General features: G+C 36.4%; 1 protein-coding gene across 1 annotated transcript in view; it reads left to right on the forward strand.

Annotated features, from left to right (window-relative positions):
* The window catches only part of ARHGAP24 (Rho GTPase activating protein 24), a 485,703-nt gene that overhangs the window by 134,300 nt on the left and 325,470 nt on the right, over positions 1 to 25,933 (forward strand). The gene's annotated exons all lie outside the window — the stretch shown is intronic.

The raw sequence follows: 25,933 nt of genomic DNA on the forward strand, positions 1-25,933 counted from the left end.
AAGATTACACTTCTTTTTATATATTTTTACATACTTTCCTTTAAAAAATATTAGCCTGACCAAAGTGGCTCAGTTGGTTGAGCATCGATCTGTGTATCAAAAGGTTTCTGGTCAATTCCTAGTCAGGGCACATACCTGGGTTGCAGGTCCAATCCCCATTTGTGGTGCATACAGAAAGCAACTTACGATATTTCTTTCTCATAACAATGTGTCTTTCTCTCTCTCTCTCTCTCTCTCTCTCTCTCTCTCTCTCTCTTCCTCTCTCTAAGCATGTCCTTAAGAGAGGACTAAAATAAATAAATAAATAAATAAATAAATAAATAAATAAATAAATAAAGTAAAAATATTTAAATATATATATTAGTTTTATTAAGAAAATGAGCCTTTGTGATACCTATTGCTAATATATTTTCTAATTTGTTGTGTTTTTTTTTTGACAATGCTTATACTATTCACCACACACGTATGTGTATGTATATGACGAGTGCGTGTGTGCGTGTGTGTATGTGCGTGTGTGTATGTGCATGTGTGTACTGTCTCTACTTGTATTGTGAGAGAGACAGATATTGGTGGAGTTTCTAGAGTTGAAATTGTCAATCTTTTCTCTTTTTTTATGGATTCCTAGTTTTGCATCATACCTGGGAAGGTCTTTCACATTCTAAACTCATTAAAAGATGTTTTTCATGGTTTCTTCTAGTACTTTTTTTTTTTTTTTTTTTTTTTTATCCTCACCCGAGGACATTTTTCCATTTTTGTTCAGGTGGGGGGGGGGGAACAGAGAGAGAGAGAAACATCGATGTGAAAGGGACACATCGAGTGGCTGCCAACCGCACAACCGACCAGGGCCAGGGACAAACTGCAACCGAGGTACATGCCCTTAGCGGGAACCGAACCCGGGTCTCTCAGGACCGCAGGCCGATGCTCCAACCGCTGAGCCAAACCGGCCAGGGCTCTTCTAGTACTTTTATGTTTTCTTTTTCCACTTTAACTTTATTGGTCCATCTGGTATAAAGCGTGAGGCTAATTACTTCTGTATGTTGCTTTTTCTGTATAAAGTACAGAATAAGCTTGTCTGATTGGAGGAAATATCCCATGACTCCTTTTATTGGAAAGAAGTTAAAATTCTGGATTGACTTAGTAAAAATTGACATTTTTAGCCTTTTCCTGTGGAAACCACTGGGTTGACAGGACTGTGGCTTTCTCTCCACACCATGGTGTATGCTCATCCACGGATATCAGTATACTCCAAAGAGGGGTGTCCTCTGGCAAAAATGTCACTTTGCTCGCTGCGTTCAAGGCTCCCAATCGACCAGACATTGTGAACTTTGTTCACACCAACTTGTGCAGAAACAACAGACAGCCCTATGCTGTCAGTGAATTGGCAGGTCATCAAAGCAGTGCTGTCTCGGGGTGCTGGCAGAGCTGTGGAAACAATTCCCTGAATTTGGGGTGGCGGGACCCATTGTTCTGGCCAGTGTGCTTTTGCAAGTATGTGGCATGGGGGCTGCATGTTTGCACCAACCAAAACCTGGAGCCGTTGGCACCACAGTGAACACACCATGGAAGCGATATGCCATCTGCTCTGCCCTGGCTGCCTCAGCCTTCCCAGCACTGGTCATGTCTAAAGGCCATTGTATTGAGGAAGTTCCTGAACTCGCTTTGGTGGTTGAAGCTAAAGTCGAAGGCTACAAGAAAACCAAGGATGTAGTTTTGTTCTTAAGAAACTTAAGCTCTGGAATGATATCAAAAAGGTCTCTGCCTCTCAATCAATGAGAGTTGACAAGGGCTAAATGAGAATTTGTTGTTGTATCCAGCACAGGGAACCTGGCATCATCTGTAATTAGGACAACAGTATCAGAGCCTTCAAACATCCCTGGAATGACTCTGCTTAATGTAAGCAAACAGAACATTTTGAAACTTGCCTCTGGTGGGCACGTGGGCCATGTCTGCATTCGGACTGAAAGTGCTCTCTGCAAGTTAGATGACCTACGTGGCGTCAAGCTGCCTCCCTGAAGATAACCACAACCTTCCCATGCACAGGATGCTCAGTACAGACCTGAGCAGGATCGTGAAAAGCCCGGAGAGCTGAAGAGCCCTCCAAGCACCATGCAAGAAGATTCATCACAGAGTCCTGAAGAAGAAGCCACTGGAAAACCTGGGAATCATGTTGAAGCTAAACCCTATGCAAAGACCGCGCTCCAGAACACCTTCCTTCACCAGGCCAAGGACCAGGAGCTCCAGGTGGATTGAGCGGCAGCAGCGCTAGAAGCCAAACCAGATGAGAAGAGGGTTCCAGGCAAGAAGCCTGCGGCAGGGACGAAAAGAAAGAAAGCTACTGGCCTTACGAAGCAGAAACCTTTGTTGGGAAAAAAAGGCTGCAGCCACCAAGAAACCAAGAACTGAGAAGAAGCCCAAAGAAAAGAAACCCACCACAGAAGAAAAGCCTGTGGCATAAACTTAAATTTGCTTATTCCATAAAGGTCACGTCACTTTGGACAGCTAATTTTTAAATTAAAACTTTGATCAAAAGCAGTGAGAAACATGAAAAAAGACTTTTTAATAATTTAACAATTTTAATCAAGATATATGTCCCAATTACTTTTGGTATCTCCAAGCAATGTTTTAAAGTTTTATTCAAATAGATCTCCCAAATTTCAGGTTAAATTTGATGTAATTATTTCTTATTTTTGTTGCAATTTTATGGAGAAAGCTCTTTTTTTAAATCATTACTTGTGATTATATATATATATATATTTGGATATTATTTATTCTTTTAATAATTTTGTGTCCACCTGCCTTTATATATTTTCTTCTAATTTTTCACAAATTTTCAGTTAATTCCCTTCAAAATCAAAGGTAACCAATCATATCTGCTTGTAATTTTACCTTTCCAGTGTAGTTAGTACCAGCTGGCTTCTGAAATAAACTCTAAATCTCAGTGGCTTAACTAAATCTAGTTTTATTTCACATTATACACCAACAGAGTGTAACAGGATAGGTGGCTCTGCCCGGGGGTAATTCTGGGACATAGGCTTCTGTTTCCTCTTTCCATCAGCTCAGGGCAGGGGTCGTCAACATTTTTTACTCTACAGGGCCAGTGAATATTTTAAGCTTTGCTGATCATTCAGTCTCTATTGTAGCTACTCAATGATTGTTGTAGCTTGAAAGCAGCATGTAAATGAATAAGCATGGCTGTGCAATAAAACCTAATTTACGCAGGTGGGGGCCAGATCTGGCTCATGTGCCATAGTTTCCCAACTCCTGTTCTCGGGCCTCAGAATGCTACCCTGGATTTTCTGTATCCAGCGGGCAGATCTGGGAAGAAAGACCCAGGGTGACGTGGCATGTTTTCATTAGACTGACTTGGAATGAGTACACCTCACTTCTGCTCATGTTCTGCTTTGTAAAACTTAATTATAGGGCCTTACCTATTGGGAAATGTAGCTGATGTATGTGCAGAAGAAAAGTAAGAAAAATAGATATGGGGATCATTCAGCTAGTTTCTCCTATATTTTTACTTGACAACTTTTAGAAGAATAATGTATTTATTATATATAATTACATTGGCCATCTTCACTAGAAAGTGTGAAACAAAAGTGGTGAGAGTCAAGAGGCTTCTATTGTCCCTGATGTTAATGACCTTCTACAATTTGTCATTAATCTTGATAAGTAGGTTTAAGACTAAGAAAGATAATTTTATCATATTATGGAAGGCTTTGTATTCTTTGTATTCGACAACAAATTTGGATTCCTATTATTTATGGAAGGATCTGTTTTGCTACAACCTATGAGCTAAGAGTAGTTTTGGTGTTTTTAAAAGATTGTAAAAATAAAGAATGTGCAACAGAGATTGTATGTCACTCACAAATCCTAAAATATTGACCATCTAATTCTTTAGAGGAAAAGTTTGTGGACACTTGCTCTAGAATAGCACTACTCAAAGTAATAACGTAGAGGCCAGCAGAATTAGTAACACCTAGAATTTCAAAACTTAACATTTTGGGCCAGATAATTTTTTGTTGTGGGGACTGTTCTGTGTGTGGTAGGATGTTTAGCAGCATCTCTGGCCTTTAATCCACCAGTTGCCATTAGCACCCTCCCACACTGTAGCTACAACAAAAAAAGCATTGATAAATGTCCTCTGATGGGCAGAAGCTCCACCTGTTGAGAACCACTGATGTAAAAACTTGGTCGAAATACAAATTCATGGCCTCATCCCAGACATACTGAATCAGAATCTCTGGGATTGGGGTCGCCATCTGTGCTTCAACAAGCTCTCTAGATGATTCTTACGTAAACTAAAGTCTCTGAACCACTGCCTCAGAATAGTTTAAAAAACTCTAGAGGCATCTTTAGAGTTACTTGTATAACCATGAGATGCTGTCGTCAAGGTAGCATTCTGACAGTGTTCTTTATATTTTCTTTGTAAAGGAGTGGTTTGGGTCTTCTATTGTTTCTGGTGATATTTAACAAATTATGTTATCTAGACTAATAATCACTTTATCCAGATTTTAAAATGTATTTTCATAAAGTTGAGTTAAGTAATTACTCATGAATTTTTTTCTTTTTACTTTATTTAGCTAATGGTTTATTGTATTGCCATTGTTTTTCAGTAATGATATCTATGAATTTTATCTAATTATTTTTTTGTGTTTTGCTAGTTCATGTATTTCAACTTGTATTTTTATTAATTTCTAAATTTGGCTCCCCCCCTTCAGGTTTTATGTTGTTCTTTTTCAAAGTAGTTTATATGTAATTTGTTATTTTAATTTTGTTTTTATAACATAAATATTTAAAGTAGAATTATTCTTCTAGACTCTACCAGGTATCTCCCATAAGTGTTGCTGGGCAATTATTTTAATACTGATATTATGTACATATTGTAAAATTTTAGTTTTGATTTCATCTTTGACGTGCTTTTAAAAAAAAAGGTAATTTGTTTTAAATTTCAAGTTTCTTAGCTCTTTTTCCTCATTTTCTTGTTAAATGGTTATCAGAAAATACTATCTATACTAATTCTATTCTTATGGAATATATTGAGGGTTTTGTGTGTAGTTGATTTCTTTTTTAGCACATCTCTTGGGTTCAACATATAATTGTGTTTCAGTTTGTTTTCCTACTTGTTAGTCTCTTTCATGTGTAATAGTTGAGTTTAACCCATTTATAATATGTTTTTATGGTTGATATAATTATTTTATGTTCTTTTACATTATGCTTTCAGTTTGTATAGAGTTTTTAAAAATACTTTGCTTTTGGGACATGTCTTCCCTTGGTTTTACATGTGTTTCTTCTGGCAATATGGACATTTTTACTTTTACTCAAAGAGATACCTTTAAATTAGAAATTTATAAAATTCTCTGCATTTTATGGAAATAGCTGTTTACTGTAGAAGGGACAATGATAATGTTATCATATTTCTCTCACTAACCTTCCTTCTCCTCACCCAATTTAGTTAACAATGTTGTTTCTTAACATATACCTGTATGTTACTGAATAAATCTAAGCTTATCCAACTGACTTGCTTTAAGTTATATAGTTTTGAACTAGCTGTAAGAGAAAAGTAACTTTACATTAAAAATTTTTTTCAACCTTCTCTCTTTCTTCTCTTGCATATTTTGTTAAAATATTACATCATCATTTATAAAAAGTTTGAGAACCCTCTCTCTCCTTATGTTTTATTAGATAGTATCAAAGTTTATTCTAATCACTTTGCTGTAATTTTCCCTTTTTTTCCTTTTGGAAAAAATCATTACTCAAGTCACTTTGTCAAGACGACTCATAGCAATATTTCTTAGTTTTCCTTGTTCAAATTATGGGTGACACTTATTGGATCGTAGTTTTTGAGGTGTTTGTCTTCATTTTTTTCTCCTACTTTTTCATGTTGGATATTGTGGTAGGGAAACTGAGATCAGACTGACATTTAGCCACAGAAATGATTTGGCAGTACTGCCTGCCAAACAAGAGATTCATTTTCTTGATTTTACAAAACAAATTGTAACTAGGATAGATTTCACTGTGAAATGGTCCTGGTACGTGGCCTGTCATTTGTATCCATAAATTCAATTCTTCCTTTATTTCTGGAAAATTTTCTTGTAATTTATATTTTAATATTTGTGTATTCCTTTGTCAGATTTTCATAACTATAGTTTTATAAAACCCATTGAACTCTGTTTAAAAATATATTTTTTAATCTTTTCCAATGCTTCTATGCCTTGCAATTTAGTCTGTCTAATTTTGTCTTTATTTCTCTGGTGTTTTTACAGTTTTCTTCCCTTTTTTTCCTGAACTTTATCAGCTCAGGATCTATCTATTTTTATTTTCTCACCATCTGTTCTCTGCTCTCTTATGTAGCCATGTGCTCATATAAACTTTGGCTTATATTACTATCAAAAACAATGAGAAAGTACATACTGGGAAACGATGAATAGTTTCACCGACAAGACTGGCCTTCTATTCAGAAAAATTTTCATCTCCTGAGCCACGTGTCACACAACTGGGGGACTGGGAACATGCGTTATCTGAAGAACTAGCATTCTTTTGTCAGGACAGGAGGCGTGTTCTCGTACCTCTGGGGTCCAAGGCCTCAGAACTCCGGCTCACTGGGTTTTACACAATGACAGAACCTAAGGTAGGTCATACAAGTTGTTAAAGGACATACAAAATGAAAACATTCCTGTGGCCTTACTGTGTTTTTAAGCCTTTTATATCATATATTTACAGTGGAGATTTAGGGTTCAATTTGCTATGAACAGGCATGTAACCCAGCTGCCAAGTCTGCCTTAATTAACAGCAAATTAATGTCTAATAGCAACGTCCAACAAAATGTTTGCCTCTCCCAGTTCCAGTTAGCTTTGCAACTGCAATTACCTTGCGCTGCATATTTCTTAACAGCATGAAGGTGTCATGTGGATGTTTATAAATGTTTTAGAATATCAGGAGATAAAATCAGATTTTGTTTTCCCTGGTGAGAGAACAGATGTTCTAAGATGCTAATTATACTAGGAACAGTATCATTTACTTGGAATATATTAAATTCATTAAAAAATTCTCCTTTTGGTTTTGTTCCAATGGATAGCATGTGTGTGTGTGTGTGTGTGTGTGTGTGTGTGTGTGTGTGTGGCTCAAGGAAAATTAATAATGAGCACACTGTTGTCTCGTACCTACCGTTTTCAGTTCCGAGTGATATTTGGCTATTAAAATGCTTAGTGTATGTCTACATACAGTGTTACCACACTGCCCGTACAGAAATCTTGGCACCCTTCTTGTTAACAGTTTATCTGATTGGCTGGCTGTGTTTTCCTTTGCTTTTCTCCCTGTCTGGCATTTCTTTGGCTGCTTTTCTTAGTCTCTTTTTCCCTTGATGTGTATCTTTTTGGCTATCTGTCAATCTAATTATAAATTACACACATAAGGAAGGCATATATTGGGTTATATTGGAAAGTTTAAGAACGTTACCCAGTATAAAAGATTTTGGACAAATTAGTATGCAGTCTAGTCTTTCCTTAACAAGTACTTACTCAGTATCTTCTATTAGTATAGAACTGTACTACCACGTGTTTAAATTGGGCACTTTCTTGTATCTCAAGGCATCTGCAACGTTCTAAAATTGTAATGCAATTGCTCCTTGAATTGACCTCTCAATTTATTTTGCCTTATGTAAAATACAGTTTCCTGCCAAAAAGTTTCATTAGTAGAGTGATATTTACAACCATTGGCTATCTTACATTTTTAACTCATTGCAATTCTCACTCACCAAGATCTAGGAAATTAGAATGCAATTTCAGCTTAAGACCTTAGTTTTTATTCCTTTTTAATTAACATAGTAAATCAACGGTTCAAAAGAAATACTCTTATACTAGGTGCAGTTGTTATGTACTTCCTAAAATATTTTTGGGAACCTATTTCCTCCTCTCTAAAATTAAGCTCTCAGTGTTATTAGATTTGCTTAGCAACCAGATGCTTCTGTTTTGGCCCTTGTGAATCAATTTAATTTCTTTTCCTAAGTAAGTGTTTCTTTGATTTTTACTATAGATAGGTCTTTAATTGTTTCCCCAGCTACATTCTGCAGAAACATTATCTCTTCTGAATATATCAATTACTATTTTTATGATTTCTTCTATTTAAATGATTTGACATTATATGTAAATGTAATTATTCAACAGATATTTTGCATGTAGTAACTAGCAGTTTAGCTAAGAAATGAAAAAATTTTTATAAATGGTTTGGTACCCTTTCAGTCAATGAGCATTGTATATGGATGTACTTAATATGAAATAGAGAAATAAAATGACACCTTGTCTCAGTTTTAATAGTTTTGTTTTAAGAATTTATGGGCTCTATCTGTCAAATATTCTATAGAATTACTCATATTAATACATTTGTTCTGTCTGTAACTATTACTAATATTCCTCAATTACCCCATTTTCTAATTTAAGCCTGGAGGTAAATAAAATCATGATAACAGTCACATAAAAGCTCCACTTTCTCTCAATTTTCAGGAACCTTAGCATTTTCAAATATGTCCAAAGACTCCTGACTATTCTTAGAAGATGTCTAGAGTGTGTTCAATGAGGTATTTCTTTTTCTTCAAATACATTCTGTCATTTTCTTCCTCCCTTGCATGTCTCTTAGCGTCATCTCCCACATTTAATCCTGTGAAAGGCACTATTGTTCATACTTGCTTAAGTCCCAGTATCACTATTGATAATTCAGCAGTATTAGACTTGACCTGTGTTCCTAAGATATTCCCACCCTCAATGAAACTACCACTAATGTCAAATCCTTCAAGTCTGACTCTTTTTCATTGTCTTTGTCCTACATCTCAGGCTTAAAACTTTTTCAGTGACAGACCCTTGAGGTACTCAGAATTATTACTACCTTTTTACTATTGTCTAGCCTTCTTGAAAAAAATTCTCTTCTCCTATGATTCAAATAAATATAACCCATACACTTAAAACCTAATTAAACATTCCTGAATCCTTAGATGAATATACTTTCAGATCAAGTGGAGAATAGTTGGGGAGCAGCATAACATTTCAAAACATCCATGTTGTCAGCTACTTATTTCAGCTCACTAGATCATTGAATGGTTATTTATCATTAGGCTTTTTCACAGTGAGTACATGAACTACTTTTTAACTAATGTCCTTTGTAATTGACAGTTTCTCCTGCCTTTTCTAGTTGAAAGCTTTGTCGGAGAAAATGGAGAACCATGAACACTTTACCTGTTAAGAAACCATGGTATCAAATCACAATTAAGCTTTTCCCAATATTCAACAATACCTTTATTTATTTATTATCAATTCTCTATCAGCTTTTTTCAAATAATCTTCACCCTCTTTAATTTCCCAACCCCACTTAGTGATTCTTCATTCTGGACAGATGATTTTGCTTTTTTAAAAAGTACACTTTGTCACCCTGTCTGTTGTGGCTCCATTGGTTGGAGCATCATCCCCTACACCAAGAGGTTGCAGGTTCAATCCCTGGTCAGAACCCATATGGGAAACAACCAATCATCTCTCTCTCTCTCTCTCTCTCTCTCTCTCTCTCTCTCTCTTCCCCCACCCCCATTCCTTTTTCTCTAAAAATCAATGAAAACATTGGGTGAGAATTTTTTAAAGTACACTTTCTTCACAGGCTACATAGGCTGCCTTCTTTTCACTGATGTGTCTACCACCATTTCCTACCTTTTCATCTTTCTTTCTGTACTTAAGGAAGAAGCTTGGAGGACCTTGCCAATACATTCATCCCTAGTCATTCAACTATCTAGAGATGTCATTTGTGAATGAGGATTTTCAGAGCCATTGCAACTTTTTTAGCTTTAGTTACACTCTCTCCTTTGTTGCACCACACCAGAATTCTACAGCTGAAGTTTGTTCGCATTGCCTCCCTTCTTTACATTCTACCTTCTCCTTATTTCACTGAGGACTGCCTTCAAATTCTGTTGAATTCTTCTTTTTTTCTAAATAGATCCCATAGGTTTTTTTCTGACTTATTCTTCTTGATCTTCATGAATCATTTGATATAATTTTCCATTTTTCCTTCCTTGGCTTCTATCGTATTATTCTTCTTTTCTTGTGGGTCATCTCTCTCTGCTATCTCTTTTATTCCTTTTCCAACTTTGAGTATTTGCCATGGCATTGGCTGTGACCTTCACTATTCTTCTCTTTAGAGGCTTTCTTTCAGTGAATTAGTAATATAAACTTCATTCCCAAGATAATATCTCTAATCTTAATCTTATATGGGTGTTCTCATTTCATAGTCCTTTGACACTTGAATTTTCTACTGTTACTCTGAATTCAAAGTGCCAACCCAAACTTATCATATACCTTTCAGCTCTAAAAACCTTAGTTATTTAAGTTCTCTGTGTTCAATTTCCTCATCTATAAAATGGAAATATTAATAGTAGATCTCATAGGCTTGTTGTGAATATATATGTAAATATTCATCTACATACATATAGATATGTGTATGTTTATATGGATACATATATGTATAGATATTCAGTACTAGCCATTATTATTAACCCTTGACACAAAATTGCCAATTAAATTAAGCTGTTCTTATCACCATCCACTGAAAATACAGTGGAAAGATTCTTCATTCCTCTATTGAAACTCTTTCCATAATCTGGAATTATTAGTGCAACCCAATTATCCTTGTAACCCATTGTAAGTTTGAATTTCTCCATGAAGTCTCTCATGATAAATACAAGGCTAATCAATTTCTCCCTTTTCTTTTAATGTAATTTTTACACTAATTATATACACTAATTTGATGTATATCCTTCTCCAAATCAAACTGTACGTGACTAGTGATGTAAATTCATATTTCTCTGGTCTTGCCCTCAGTGTTCTGCTATCTATAGACAAGGTAAACACTTCTTAATTTTTTTTTTTTCAGGAAGGAAAGATTAAAATCTTTAAAAGGCCCCCAAGATGTCAAAGTCATGGACACACAACAATTTTCTGCACAGTTATATGTGTCAGCAATATTGAATCTGGAACCAGGTGTGACTGGAAAAATGTACACGTTACGTTAATTGAATGCTTGAGTCGTATAGATGATCAGTGTTACCTAGAAGTCAGTGTATTTTTTTGTTTAGTCCTAAGGGTTTAATTGTGAATCAGTGCATACCCATAAGGTGTTTGATACTTGGATGAGTTTCCCTGGATCATCTCCCTGGGTAATATATATTTAACCATACTCATAGATAGTTCAGATCCACTAATAAGAAGCAAATCTCAGCCAAGGTTAGAGCCAGGGTTAGAGTCCAAAAATCTTTCACATCAACTTTATGGTCTCTATAATCCCAAATTTTGGCAATGAATGAGGGATGGGGATGTCACCAAGAGTAGAAGTTTTAAGTTGATATACCACATTTGTTAGGCTTCACTGATTTTTTGTTTTTAATGTGTACAGTTCTATTCCAAGTATTCCTCAATAATAGATTCCAATATCTATATTTGTGCTGTCAATAGCCACAAATGGTAACCACTAACTACATATGGCTATTCAGGACTTGAGAGGCGACTAATCTGAATTGAGAGGCCCTCTAAGTGTGAATTCAAATAACTTTGTTTGGAAAAAAAATAAAAGGTAAAATATCTCAAAAATTTTAGCATAAAATCATGTTGAATGTTTTGACTCTGTTGGATTAAGTAAAATGTATAATTAACATTAATTTTACTTCTTTCTTTTTACTTTTATTGACATAACTACTAGAAAATGTTAAATCAAATGTTTGGCTCCCATCATATTTCTACTGGAGAGTGCTGCTCTAGATCAAAGAGAGATTTGAGGTTTTATTTAAAACAGGAACATGTATTGACATAGAAGACTACTGCTAAGAACTAGGACTGTGGTTTGCATTCCTAAGAGGGTTTATCCAAAATCTGCACTGCCTTTGCCTTTTCTCCTGAACAAAAGCTTCTTCTACACCACACATCTCAGTCACACCACACTGTTGTTCTCGGCTGGATCCCTAGTAATCAGCACCGCAGCAGGCCAGGAATGTGGCACAGCTTTGTAATAACTTGTCTCGTTTCTACCCCTTCTTGCCAAGTATGATGGTCTTTCGTATGTTCATAACTCTAGCTTCACCTTGATTTAAGAAGAACTGTAGTCGTTATTTAGCTAGAGAAATAATTTTATACTAGTTCTTCTGGTACTTTATTTTAAATCTAAATACCACATTTAATGATACTTACTAGGCTTATACATGTAATATGATACAACTTCTTCTGAGTAAGATTCTGCTTGACTTAGTGGTTTAGTTCAGCTGTTCTAATGAATTTAGAGAAGAGCCTGTTGCAATTTAATATTCCTTCTTAACACCTTTTGGCACCACTTGAAAAAGTGAAGGGATGCATTTTTCAACTGACATGTGGTTTCTTCAAAACCCACTAGTAGTTATGGGAAGAGAAATTTTGTAAGTGACAGCAGCTTATTTTAAACCTGAAGAAACTCCATGATAGTCCATTTAACAATACGGGACTGTATGTTCTTTCTCCTTTCTTTTCCCCTCCAGTATTAATATCAGTGTTAATTGTGTGTGTGTGCGTGTGTGTGTGCGTGTGTGTGTGCGTGTGCGCTCATTCCTACAATGTGTGGGGCACCATGCCAATCTGGATCAGTGAGAACAATGAGTCTCCAGAAGCTTTTATTATTATTTTATTTATTTTAAATAATTTTTCTTTATTGATTTTAGAGAGAGAGGGAGGGAGAGAGAAAGAGAGAGACATTAATGAGAGAGAACATCAATTGGCCACCTCCTGCATGCCCCACACTGGGGATCGGGCCCACAACCTGGGCATGTGTCATGACCCTGAATCAACACATCAGCCTCTTGGTGCATGGGTCAATGCTCAACCACTGAGCCATACCAGGAGATTTTTTTAAAAACTTAAATTACAATTTGCATTTAATTACTAGAGTATATTATCATGGGCAGATAAGGGGATATCCTCTGAATAGTTTTTACATAGTTGCTTCTAACATATACCTAATGAAGTGGCAATCTATTTTATGATTCCATACCATACATTTCTGTTCTTATTGATTATTTCTCAGCTTGTCTTAGCATCACTCAGAAGAGGGGACTGTACCACATGGAACTGAGAATCAGACATGACCACTCATATCTTTAATCACAGTCTTGGGTACAACCTACTTCTCACTCAGCTGCTTTAGGACAGAATGACTACAGATGATTCAGTACTATTATCTATTTGAGTAAATTCTTTTTTTTTTTTTTATCCTCACCTGAGGATATTTTCCCATTTTTTGTACAGATAGAGTGGGAGGGAGAGAGAGGAAGGGAGAGAGAGAGAGAAACATCGACGTGAAGGGACACATCGAGTGGCTGCCACCCTCACGACCAAACAGGGCCGGGGACAAACTGCAACCGAAGCACGTGCCCTTAGCAGGAACCGAACCCGGGTCTCTCCGGACCGCAGGCCGACGCTCTAACCACTGAGCCAAACCGGCCAGGGCTGAGTAAATTCTATAATCTCTATAAATTTTAAGAGACGATGTTTATGTGACTGGTGTTAACCTGAGTATTTCACTGGGAAAAAAAAAGTCATTGTGAGGGTATTGAAGAAAAGGCACCTGATTTGGAGAAGGGGAATAGGATTCTTTATATTTCGACCAGGGTTCAATAAACCTAAATAGCTAATGAACTCTCAAAGTTGGCTCAAAGGCATTTACATAGTTTAATTTGTTACCAGACAGAGAGAGTTCATCCACCCAGCACTAGCAGAGATGAACACTCAACATTGAGAATTACAGCAGAGAAAGATTGGCTATTTTATTTTGAATGGCACCACCCAGGAGAACGGGATGCTAATGCTCAAAAGCTCAAGCTAGCTATCCAGGTTCGGGCAGATTTTTAAAGGTATAGGAGGAACAGGTATGTGGAAATGCTGGTGGGACAAGTTTTAGTGAGAGGACTTGGGAGCTTGGCCATTTAGGATAAGGGTCATCAGCGCAGATCTTCCTGGATAATGAACCTTTGCTTCTGAAAGGGTTCTAGTGTTCAAGTTCTGGTTATGTCTGAGTCCTTTGGTTTCCTGTGTGTTGAAAAAGTGCTCCAGAGAATGGCAGTTTCATAGCTTATTTTATACATTAGAATAAAAGGAGGAGATGTGAGGAGGGTTACCTGAAATCCATTGGTGGAAGATTAAGGGGACAGGAGAAAGCAAAGTGCAGAAATCTCTGGGGTTAGATAAAGAGTGAAACAGAGAGACCAATACTTCTTTTACACTGGTGGGTACAGGACACTTAACAATGAATACTTACAGCACATAGAGATGGTATGCTGGGAACGGATAACAATGAGGGGCTCTGTGATCTCTTGCTCTGGTGTGCTAGTTGTGCCCTGAGGGGTCTGGAAAAGATTACTTGGATGTTTTAAAGGTATATTATTATAGATGCAAAAGGACAATAGACTGGATCACTTAAGATAAAGATTGACTTTGGTCAATGAAACTACAAGCCTAGGATGTGACTACCCACCATGAGCAGCTTTTAGTTAGGATTTTTGTTTGTGTTGTTGTTGATCTTTACTCGAGGATATTTTTCCATTGACTTTCAGATAGAATGGAAGGAAGGGAGGGCAGGAGGGAGAGAAACATTGATGTGAGAGAGACACATTGATTGGTTGTCTCCTGAATAACCCTGGCCAGGGCCAGGGATCTAACCTGCAACCCAGGAATGTGCCCTTGACTGGGAATCAAAACCAAGACCCTTCCATCTGTAGGCTGATGCTAACTGCTGAGCCAAACTGGCCAGGGCTAGTTAGATATTTTTATATTCAGACCATCCTATGTGGTTACTTTCAGTCTCGTAGTTTGTAGGACCTACCATGCTGGCCTCCCCTGAGTTTTTCAGGTTCAGTATGTGGCCCCCTTTTTTTTTCCATACTAAGAAAATTATTAGGAAGGAAAGCAATTTCTGTGTATTAGGCATGCCCGTTTTTTTGTTTTTATCCTTACCTGAGGACACTTTTCCACTTTTTTGTTCAGATAGAGTGGGAGGGGGAGAGAGGGAGAGAGAGAGAAACATCGACGTGAAAGGGACACACCGAGTGGCTGCCACCCGCATGACCCCACCAGGGCCACGGACAAACTGCAACCGAGGTACATGCCCTTAGTGGGAACCGAACCCAGGTCTCTATGGACTGCAGGCCAACGCTCTAACCACTGAGCCAAACCAGCCAGGGCCCTTTGTTTTTTTTTTTTAAATGTATTCTGCTACTTTGATTTCAGAGACCTTGGTGATCCTTGGGGGCAGCCCTTCCCTGGATTAGGCATCTCAAATTAGTACAGGACTTGCCGGGGAGCACCCCTTCCAAATCCAAACAAACCAGCCCAGGACCCACACCCCTAACCACCTCCTGGGTTAGACTCTTCACTCCACACCACTACCCCCTTGCCCTAATCACCCTAGAGCCAGGTATCAGGCCATTCCTCACAACCTTTATACCCCAGAGCCCACTGAAGTTATTCAATCCAGCTAACCCTAAACTTGCTTATCCTGCCTCCTCCAATTCTTTCCACAGAAGATGAGAATTCATTCTGAGTTTTTTCCAGGTATATAGAGTATGTGAGGAGCACCTGTCAGCAAATGGCCACTAGACTTTTGTTATTTATAAAAGTTGGGCCCTCAGTTGACCATAGAGAGCCTATCTCAACAGATGAATATGTCAGTGGAGTTCACATCAAATACATCTTTCTTCATGGAATTCACAACTTCTGTAGGTGAAGACAAGATAAATTAGGAATGAAACATTCAAGCAAATAGGAAAGTCATGGCAAATTCAGAAGAAACTGAGTAACTTCCTAGTTTACCTTCCATGCCCTTGGGGAATCATCCTTTCTTTTTGTTGATGAATGCAAAAAATCAGCCATTTTAGCTTTATACTCTGCGTGAGTTTTCTAGGACCACTATAACAAAGTACCACAGGCTGTGTGGCTTAGACAGCAGAAATTTATTTTCTCATAATTCTGAAGCCTAGATTCAAGATCAAGGTGTCAACACAGCTGGTTCCTTCTAAGGTCTGTGAGGGGGAATCCGTTCCGTGCCTTTTTCCTTGGCTTGAAGATGACCATCTTCTTCCTGTATCTTCACATGGTGTTCCCTCTCTCTGTGCCTTCGTCCAGATGTTCTTTTCTTGTAAGGATACCAATCATATTTAATTAGGGCCCATCCAGTGACTTTGTTTTAACTTAATAACCTCTCTCAATACCCTAGCTCTAACTGCAGTTACATAAAAATCGCTGGGGCTTAAGACTTCAACATGGATTTGTTGGGGTTTCTTTGGGGAGGGGGATGAGGGGGGAATGAAAGACAACATTCAGCCCATAACATATTCCATATCTGGTTGTTTAGCTAAAGTAAGAAGTGAATCTGAGTTTTTTGTGTTTTTTTTTATCCTCACCCGAGGATATTTTTCCATTTTTTGTACAGATAGAGTGGGAGGGAGAGAGAGAGAGAAACATCGACGTGAAGGGACACATCGAGTGGCTGCCACCTGCACGACCAACCAGGGCCGGGGACAAACTGCAACCGAAGTACGCGCCCTTAGCGGGAACCGAACCCGGGTCTCTCCGGACCGCAGGCCGACACTCTAACCGCTGAGCCAAACCGGCCAGGGCAGAGTTTTTATTTATCTATTTTATGTCTGGTGCATCCCATACTGCATTGCAATAGAGGGATTTTTTTAAATCAATATTTTAGCGAAATAAACTGGTAAATGCCAATTTGTTTTTCTCCCTTTTTTGAGAGAGAGGTTATTGTCATTAAGCAAAATGAATAGTGCAGATAGTCTTTGAGAGTAAATAAAGTCTTTGTGCACATTGATACAATTCTTTAAAGTCCAACTCAAATCCTGCTTCTTTAATTAACCCACCAGCCCTCAAAGAATGTTCCTTCCTCTGAACAGCTATAATAGTTTTAGTCTTAACCAGACTTGTTTCTCCAACTATATAGTTAAGTTCCACTAAAGATAAAACCATCTGACATAGAAATAGTTTTATTCATCCATTCAACAGTAAAAAATTCCTGAACAAGTGATATAGATTAGAATCTATTTATCAAGCCAGAAGAATATCAAGATAAATAAGGAGGACCTCTTCCTCCATAAACCCCAAAACTGATGAGAAATATACACAAAATTAATAATGAGAATAAAATATTTAATATTAGCATTCAGTTTTTCTCACCAATACCTGTTGTCATTCTGATAATGGTGAAGGTAACTAGTACTCCCAAGAGGCGAAGTCCAATGGTTAATTTTAATTCCTTCTCTTATTAGAACTCTAAACAGAATTTGGCACAATTGATAAATTTCACTTGTCATTCAGGTCACTCAATCTCTTGGTTTTCCTTTATATAATTTCTCAGTCTCCTTTGCTCATTCTCTTTTTTATTTTCACTCATTCACTTAGCTACATAATGTTGGAGGACCTTGCAAGTCAGTCTTTGGTACTTTTCTATTCTCTATTTACTTCTTCTTTTTATTGGGATCCAGGATCATGGTTTTAATTCTATATATATTCTGGTGACTCCCAAATATGAATTTATAATTTAGTCCTTTTTCATGGACTTTTAGACTTATTTATTTAACTGCTTCCTACAGTCTGACTATTAGATGTCTCAAACTTAACATGCCCCAAATTGAACTACTGCTCTTACCTGTAAACCAGCTTCAACCATAGCCTTCCTCACTTTTGTTAATGGAAGTTTCATCCATCACAGTTATTCAGACCAATAAAATTGGAGTAATGTTTGATTAGTCTCAGTCTTTCATAGCTCATATATCTCACATCCTAGCCATTAAAAAAAACTGTGGGCTCCATCTTCAAAATATCTTCAAAATGTTACCACTTTTACATCTCTGTTGTTACTGCTCTGGTCTGACCTACTGTTTTACCTAAATTATCCTCCCACCCCCCTTGCTCATCCCTGTTTCTGTTCTTATCTCACTTCAGTCTATTTTTACAAAGCAGCCAGAGTCCAGGAAAGATTAAATTGGAAGCTGCTTTAATTATATTTAATTATGTTGTTAGTATTAAATATCATAGATTGGAAGTTAATCTAAGCCAAAAATGATACCTGTTGACTTCACTCTTGGTGCAATCCCTGAGGAGAAATGTATCTATTTTTAAAGTACATGCAATAGTGTATATTGGTTGAGAGCAAGGGCTCTGGAACCATCATTTCTGGATCCAAAACAGCTCAATGTCTTCTTAATTATCTGAAGGGCAAATGACTTCAACTTTGCTGCTCTCAGATTCCTCCTCTCTAAAGTGGTGAAGCTAGGAGTAGTCACCTGATTGGTGGTGGTGGTTGTTGTTAAGATTAAATGAGTAAAGGAGCTTAGAACAAGGCTTGGCACATAGTAACCACTTGATAATCATCAGATATTGGTATAATTATTACTTTGGGGAAGTAGCTTTGTTTAATGAGAGTAATATCATATTAAGCTTAAGACTGAGATCTGAGTCTAACTTCATCACTAACTAGATGCATGGGATTAAGTCATTTAGTTATTCTACCTGCATTTATAAACAAAAGAGTAGTACCAACTTATATCTAAGACCTCTTCTGATTCTAAAAGCCTATAATTCCCTGATGATGATGATGATGATGGCATAGTTTCGTAAAGTCATTTATCAAATGCATAACTCATTTCTGAAAGAAATGTATTCTCTAGATAAATTAGAGATAATTAAATTAATACAACTTATTCTTATGTTAATACTTATTTGATATTAAAATAATCGTTGGCATTTCAAGGATAATATGGGGCTTCAAAAATCCTAATTCATGTTGATGACTCATGTATCTGGCATCTCACAGACCTGCAATGTAAGATTCTGAGTAATATATACAAGCACCTGTTCTTGCTCTTTTGTGGTTAACATTTATTTGAAAGAATATCATAGACCTGTGTGTAACTTCATTTTAGTGTATATGACAATTATATAGAGATTTTTTCAAGTCCTTAATTTAAAACAAATGTCTTAATAAAAATTTCCTTATAACAAAATTATTTTAATGCTCTAGTCATTTACACACTTAATTTAAATACTATTTCATAGAATAAACTTCCAGGATATAGTGGACAGAATCATGGTGATTTGATGTGGGAAATGATATACTATAAACACCTACCTTTTGCTCAATATTTCATTCTTCTTGATAATATGAATTTGGAAAAAGTCTGCACCATTATTTCTTATGCTAGTTCAACTTTGAGCCACAATTTTTTTCTCTCTTTACTGCAAAAGTTATTTTTCAAAGGTGTACCATTTTAGAATTGAGTGACTCTATATGCATTGATCTTCATTGTATGAACTATACTCAAATGCCACCATTTGACTAGTTCATAATGCTATATAATGTACAATAAATATTGTATAATAAATATTTTAATACATAATGTTTTTAAAAGTCATGAATGTTTTTTGGTAATCTTTGATTTATTTGTCTTCTAAGTGCACTCGTTAGTTTCTGCAAAAACATGAGAACCAAGCAGACAGTGATCTGATCGTAGTGCAATGTAGCTTGAGTCCATTGGGGAAATGAGGGTGTTTGGTATATTTGTGATTTGATTTCAATTCAAGCAACATTTGTTAAAAATATACCATTAGTAGTGCTCGCTTAGGCAGCACATATACTAAAAAATATATATATACCATTAGTAAAGCTTTGCATTCAGATTTATGTGGCAAGCACAGATGAAAGACTGGACCTGACATGTAAATATTCATGATTTAGGAAGAAATAGGCTTACATAAAAATCTGGTAAATCTGACAATTGAGGTGAGAGCATAAAGCCAGGAAAGATTAATCTAACTGGAATTGACCAACTGGGAAAAAAATTACAAAGTGGTGGGATTAGAGATAAAAGTTTACATTTGAAAGATATTTCTCTAGTAAATCAAGTGGGGAGGCAGGCAATTCAGTTAGGTCCTAAAGCCAAAGGATTTGGTGTTCAGGGTAAAAAAATAACTGTGAAATTGGATTTAATTATTATAATTAGCATTATATGAAGTGTGTTTACTTTGTGTAGTGCTCTGCTTAATTATTGAGGTACATTTGTGAAAACAAATATGACCAAATCATAGCCAAGTGGCCAATTCAGCAAAATTATCCACAATTCTTTTGCTTTTCCTTTTGATATCCTTTAGCTGAGTTTGGCACCTAACACCATGTCCCTCCATTCAGCTGTGGGGACCCACCCCAAAGTCATTGTGGTATAGTAATAAGTGTGCAAGCTTGAGCGTCAAACACCTGAGATGAAGTTGAAGTCACGACTATACCTTTCACAAGTATGTGATATTGGACAAGTATGTAATAAAAACACTCGTTGCTTTATTATTTTCACATATAAAGTTAATGGGAAATTATACTTACCTCAAAGAATAAAATACAATAAAGGATGTAAAAATGAGCTTCAATCATAACTACACAAAACTTGATGATGAAGGTGCTGCCCACTGTGATAGGGTCATGGGGTACAATGGCCATGCACACATTCAAATGCCAAACGTCAGTGATCTTTGCTCAGATGTCAACTTCTCCATGACAAATTGCCATTTTCTCCCTGCAACAACCCTCTGACCATTTCTGCTTTATTTTTGCCCATGGAACTTACCAACATCTGTTCTCCCATACATGTTACTTATTTATCCCCAACTAGCATGTAAGCTCGATGGGGAGGGGATGTTCTTCTACTTTGTTCACTGCTGTATCACTGATGATTAGGGAAATGGCTGTCATTTGTATATTTTTTTTATTAAATAAGTGCATAAATGACCCTAGATATGTTCACTTATGTAGTCAGCTGAATATGTTCGGCAACTTAGGCAATATGTATGCATTTACAAATTATCTCCAGCAACAAAACCTTAACCTAGTTATTCTCAAGGCGGGAGCTCCTGGCCGCATGCCATACCGACGGAGCGGCAGGTACGCTCCTGCCAGGAGGAGCCCTGACGTGAACCTTCTCTCTGCCACCCTGGCACCTACTATACAGTGCATATTATTCTTAGATATCCAATTATGCTTATAAAATGAGTTTAATGTAGTTTGCACTGAGTTTGGGGTGTATGGGCACATCAGTTAGTTATAACTAGTTGAGGAAGAAATGAAGACATTTACACAGACAGAAGGATGGCAGTGTGTCCTTTGTGAGCACAGATGACAGGAATATCTCTATATTGCATTGTACATTGAGGTGTTTGCAAATAGATACACTGGATTCACTTCACGCCACACCGATAACAGAATAGACAAGTTAAAAGCAATTACAGGCAGACATGTAATATTGCCATTTATTACCATGTATCCTAAAACCTACTACATTAGGCAAGTGAGAACTATTATTTGCGTTTTGAGTCTCTATTAGGATATAACTTGTGATTGATGAGCAGAACATTTTTAAAATTGTGTCTCAGCTTGTGAAATTCCTGCTGGTTTGATATATTTTAACTATTTCCAAAATTTAGCTTTATTTTTCTTTCTGGAAATATGGTGACCCTTGCCTCCTGGAATGTAATTATTCTGTCCTTGGGGGGCTTCTCAGTGTCTGCCACTCGATTTCCCTGTATAAAGCATATTTGTATCTTAACAGTACAACCAGTTAAAATGTCCTACAATAGAAAATATTAAAATTTGCATTTAAAAAATTGCCAAATAAAAATGAACTTTAAACAAATTTACAACTATGTCACATACATGCATTCAGAACTCTAGATTTTGAAAATATGTTTATATTCCATTTCTGAGAGCAAAATGCTAAAAATGGCTACAAAGATGCAGGTAAGTTTTTGGCAGATAGCATGGAAAAGATTTTCTTTGCTATGCACTTTAATTTCACACATTTGCTAAACGTCTGCATTTTAGGAGAACAATCCAGTTCTCTAGTCCAGAACGGTTTCAGTTCAGTAGCCAGTTTCCCAAATCTTGGCTATCTCATTAGCAAGTCTAATTAGCATATTAACTAGGTATTGTGTTTTTAAACACTCTGTCATATTTAAAATCCACAACAGTCCTGTGGGGATATATATGACCATTTTAGAACTAAGGAAACAATTTCAAGGTGTTCAGTTTTTAGACAAAATTCTCATACTGTACATGGCACAACCAGAACCCACACCTGGCATTCCTATTCTGTCTGGGGCTTATTTCACTACACCATAGCTCCCTTCCTTAATGACTTGGTATTCTTCCTGGCATTGAGTGTAATGTAAAGTTTTCTTTCACCAGGAGTTGCCGGATATGAGACATGAGGGTCAGAGGAATCAGGAAAACTCTTAGATTGTTCCCAAATGGTTCCTTTGCTATATTTATCTACATGCAAAAGTCATGTGTTTGTGATTGTTTAGTTTTTAATTATAAAAGTAATATTTAAATGTTTTCATAATTATTGGTATTTCCTTTTACTTATATTTATTTTTTAATCCTCACCCAAGGATATTTTTTCATTTATTTTCAGATAGAGTGGTAGGGAGTTATATATGTAGAGGAACATCGATGTGAGAGAGACACATTGATCGGTTGCCTCCCAAATGACCCCAACCAGGGCCGGGGTCCAAACTGCCATCAAGGTATGTGCCCTTGACTGGAATCGAACCTGAGACTCATTGTTCTGCAGGCCGATGCTCTAACCACTAAGCCAAACCCTCCAGGGCAGGATTTCATTTTTAAATACCCTTTTCTAGCCTTAATCAAATGTACAGTTTTTATATCTGTGAATATAGTATACATGTAGTTGAAATTTTTTGTTTTTACTTAATAATCGGTCATCTGTGGCCTTAGATTATTTTGTATCTTTATATAATTTAATAACTTTGGTGTCTGTATGCATATATATTTCTTCAGGGTCATATCTTTAACTAAATTAACCATTTTCATTATTAGCTATTCATTAGGATTAATGGAAAAGTTCATTGACTAATTCAGATTTGATTTTTTAAAGGATGTTTTGATTTTTCAAAATTAGACACTACTAGCAGGTGGACTTAGAGTTATGAAAATTATTCAGAAAAGTCTGATAGTGAACAACTTAATGTCATTCTCAGAAAACTTTTTTTAGCACATCTTATGATCTGGGATTTTAAAACGCTAATGAAACTTATACAGTGTTTGCTTTCTTTCTTCCGGTTCAACAAGTAGTTTTTAGCGTTATAGCCAAACATGTCTTTATGCTGAGTGCTATATTACAATGAAAAAATATGGCCATTGTTCACATTAAAGATTTAAAAAGTGTTCTATATTTATTTGCTTTCCGATAGTGAGATAAAGAGTGATTAGATGATTTCGACTTTTTTTACTTTGTAATACCTTTATTGAAATGTCACTTAAAAGTGGTAGTGATAGTACTCTACCTATGAAGTAGAGTTACTGATTAGAAATAGTTGTAATATCTTATTGTCCCACAATATTACTTTATTGACTTAGTCTATGAAATAGGATATAATTCAAAATATGGAATTCTATTTATTGAAGAAATCTATAAGAAAGAAGTTAATTAGAATGCAAGTTGTTTTCAAAAGCATTAATATTAACTTCCTACTTTATGTGTTTCTTGTGCCTAAAATTTTTATGAAGGCAAACACTTCTTTAAAGCATAGTAAAAATTCTCATATCTGCAGAAGTATCTGATAATAATGAAAATGAAGAAGGATAAATTTAAGCTTTTATAAGTAGTAACAACTTCCTGAGTCATTCAAGCACCAGTTCTTGTAGACATGAGGAAAAATACTCCTTTCCTCCAAGCAATAATGTAAAACAAGGGAAAACGAAGATGCATCCCTGCTTGAGGGATGCAGAAACTATAGATTTTTGAATGGCCAAGTAGGGGTGGTGTGTTTGGAGTGCTTCCACTACAAAGGGCAATTGGTTTGTCTTGATTGGTTGGGTAGAGTAAAGGAGGAACTTTGAAAGAAACTGTATGTTTATGTGATCATTGTTACCAAGGATTTTTGTGGGTTTTTTGTTGTTGTTGTTGTTGTTTATTTTTTATTTTAGAATTGAGCATAAGTTTTATCCTTTGTTGTGTTTTTTGTTTGTTTGTTTGTTTGTTTGTTTTATTGCTGGTTTTCCTTGAATTTTATTTTTATTTTGCCTCAAGATGGTAAGCACTCTTGAGACACATTATAAATATATGATAGTAAAATGTTTTCCCCCCAAATGATATTCATAATGATGAACTGGTGACTTCAAACAAGGCTAAATTATGTCCAAATGGCAAGGAAGAGTCTGATACAATTTTTTTTTTCTTTCTTTTTTTTTTTTTTTTGTACAGACAGAGTGGGAGGGAGAGAGAGAGGGAAACATCGATGTGAAAGGGACACATCGAGTGGCTGCCACCCACACGACCAACCAGGGCCGGGGACAAACTGCAACCGAGGTACATGCCCTTAGCGGGAACCGAACCCGGGTCTCTCAGGACCGCAGGCCGACGCTCTAACCGCTGAGCCAAACCGGCCAGGGCTGATACAATTTTCAACCAAAAATAATAAGATGCAATGAAATAATACTATGTTTAATTATGTGATCTTTGATTATACAGACCTGAATAAAACAAAAACACATCACTGTTGTAGATGGAGAAATAATTATATATATTCTGCATATGAATAATGATAGCATTATTGGAAGATTTTCTATACTAATCATGGTAATTTGGTAAAGGGGCCTAGAGAAATCCCTCTATATATTATATGGTAGAAAACTTAATAAAAGCTGAACATGGTGAAAATCTTGAGTAGATGTAAGCACTCTAGATTTGTACTGCCCAACACAGTAAGCACTAAACATATGTGGTTATTTACACATAAATTAATTGCTTAACCATAAACATAATTTGTTTGTTAAACACGTTATTTTTATGTTTGTTAAAACAAACATAATTTATTAGTTAATTATGTAAAATTAATAATTCCGTTCTCCAGTTGCACTGTCTACATTTCATAGCTCAATTGGCACATGTGCCCAGTGGCTACAAAGTGGAGAGCACAGGTTACAGGGTATTTCCATCATAACAGAATATTCTGTTGGGCACTGCTCCTCTGAATACAACCTAGACATTTTCCCTCATCTCTTATTTTACTATTAATAATAAGTATATTTTATAATGCAAATGGAGCTAGCATTTTGCTACTGGAGTATGTATCAGAACATGTATATTTTAACATATTTTATGGATGGTTAAAACAATCCTACAATGTAGGTCTTGTAGGGTTGGGGATTTGGTGGATGAACAAAATGTAACCTTGAGATATGCATTCTCATGACCTGACCAGCCAAGGATGGATAGATAAGGTTTGCCTGGAGGGTAAGAATGCCACTCTGTCTGAACTGAGTGTATTGAATATATGTGAATAGATAAGGTTTCCATATCAAAGAGCAAGAACTGCCCCAAAAGAAACAATGGACAGAAAGCCCAGGGGTGAATGGATTTGTGTTTTTTTGTTTTGTTTTGTTTTGTTTTGTTTTGTTTTTTGTATCTCCTTTGATGTTTTTCTGCTGAGCAAAGTGAGAGACAGGAAATGTACTGGGCTTGGCTATATGGTCAGCAAAGATGCCATCTCAAGGAAATAATTACCTAAAACACCACATAACCTGGGGAACCACTTTGCAAATAAATTGGGCTGCATCCAGAGATCTGGAGCATTTGCTCCCTTGCGGTGCTCCCCCTCACTCCAAGCAGTGTCTGTTTGTAGTTCATTGCATTGCGCTGACCCCCCAGCAGGCCGAGAGAGACCACGGGATCTCATTATTTTACACATGAGGAAACCATGGCCATGATGAAAGAATTAGTAGATAGAGATGGGATTCAGTTCCAGGCCTCTCTCCTACTTTATTCCATGATATTTCTTATACATACACTTTAATTATAAATAGATTCATGAATGAA

This window comes from Molossus molossus, unplaced genomic scaffold (assembly GCF_014108415.1).
Source record: "Molossus molossus isolate mMolMol1 unplaced genomic scaffold, mMolMol1.p scaffold_m16_p_1, whole genome shotgun sequence".
NCBI classification, from domain to species: Eukaryota; Metazoa; Chordata; class Mammalia; order Chiroptera; family Molossidae; genus Molossus; species Molossus molossus.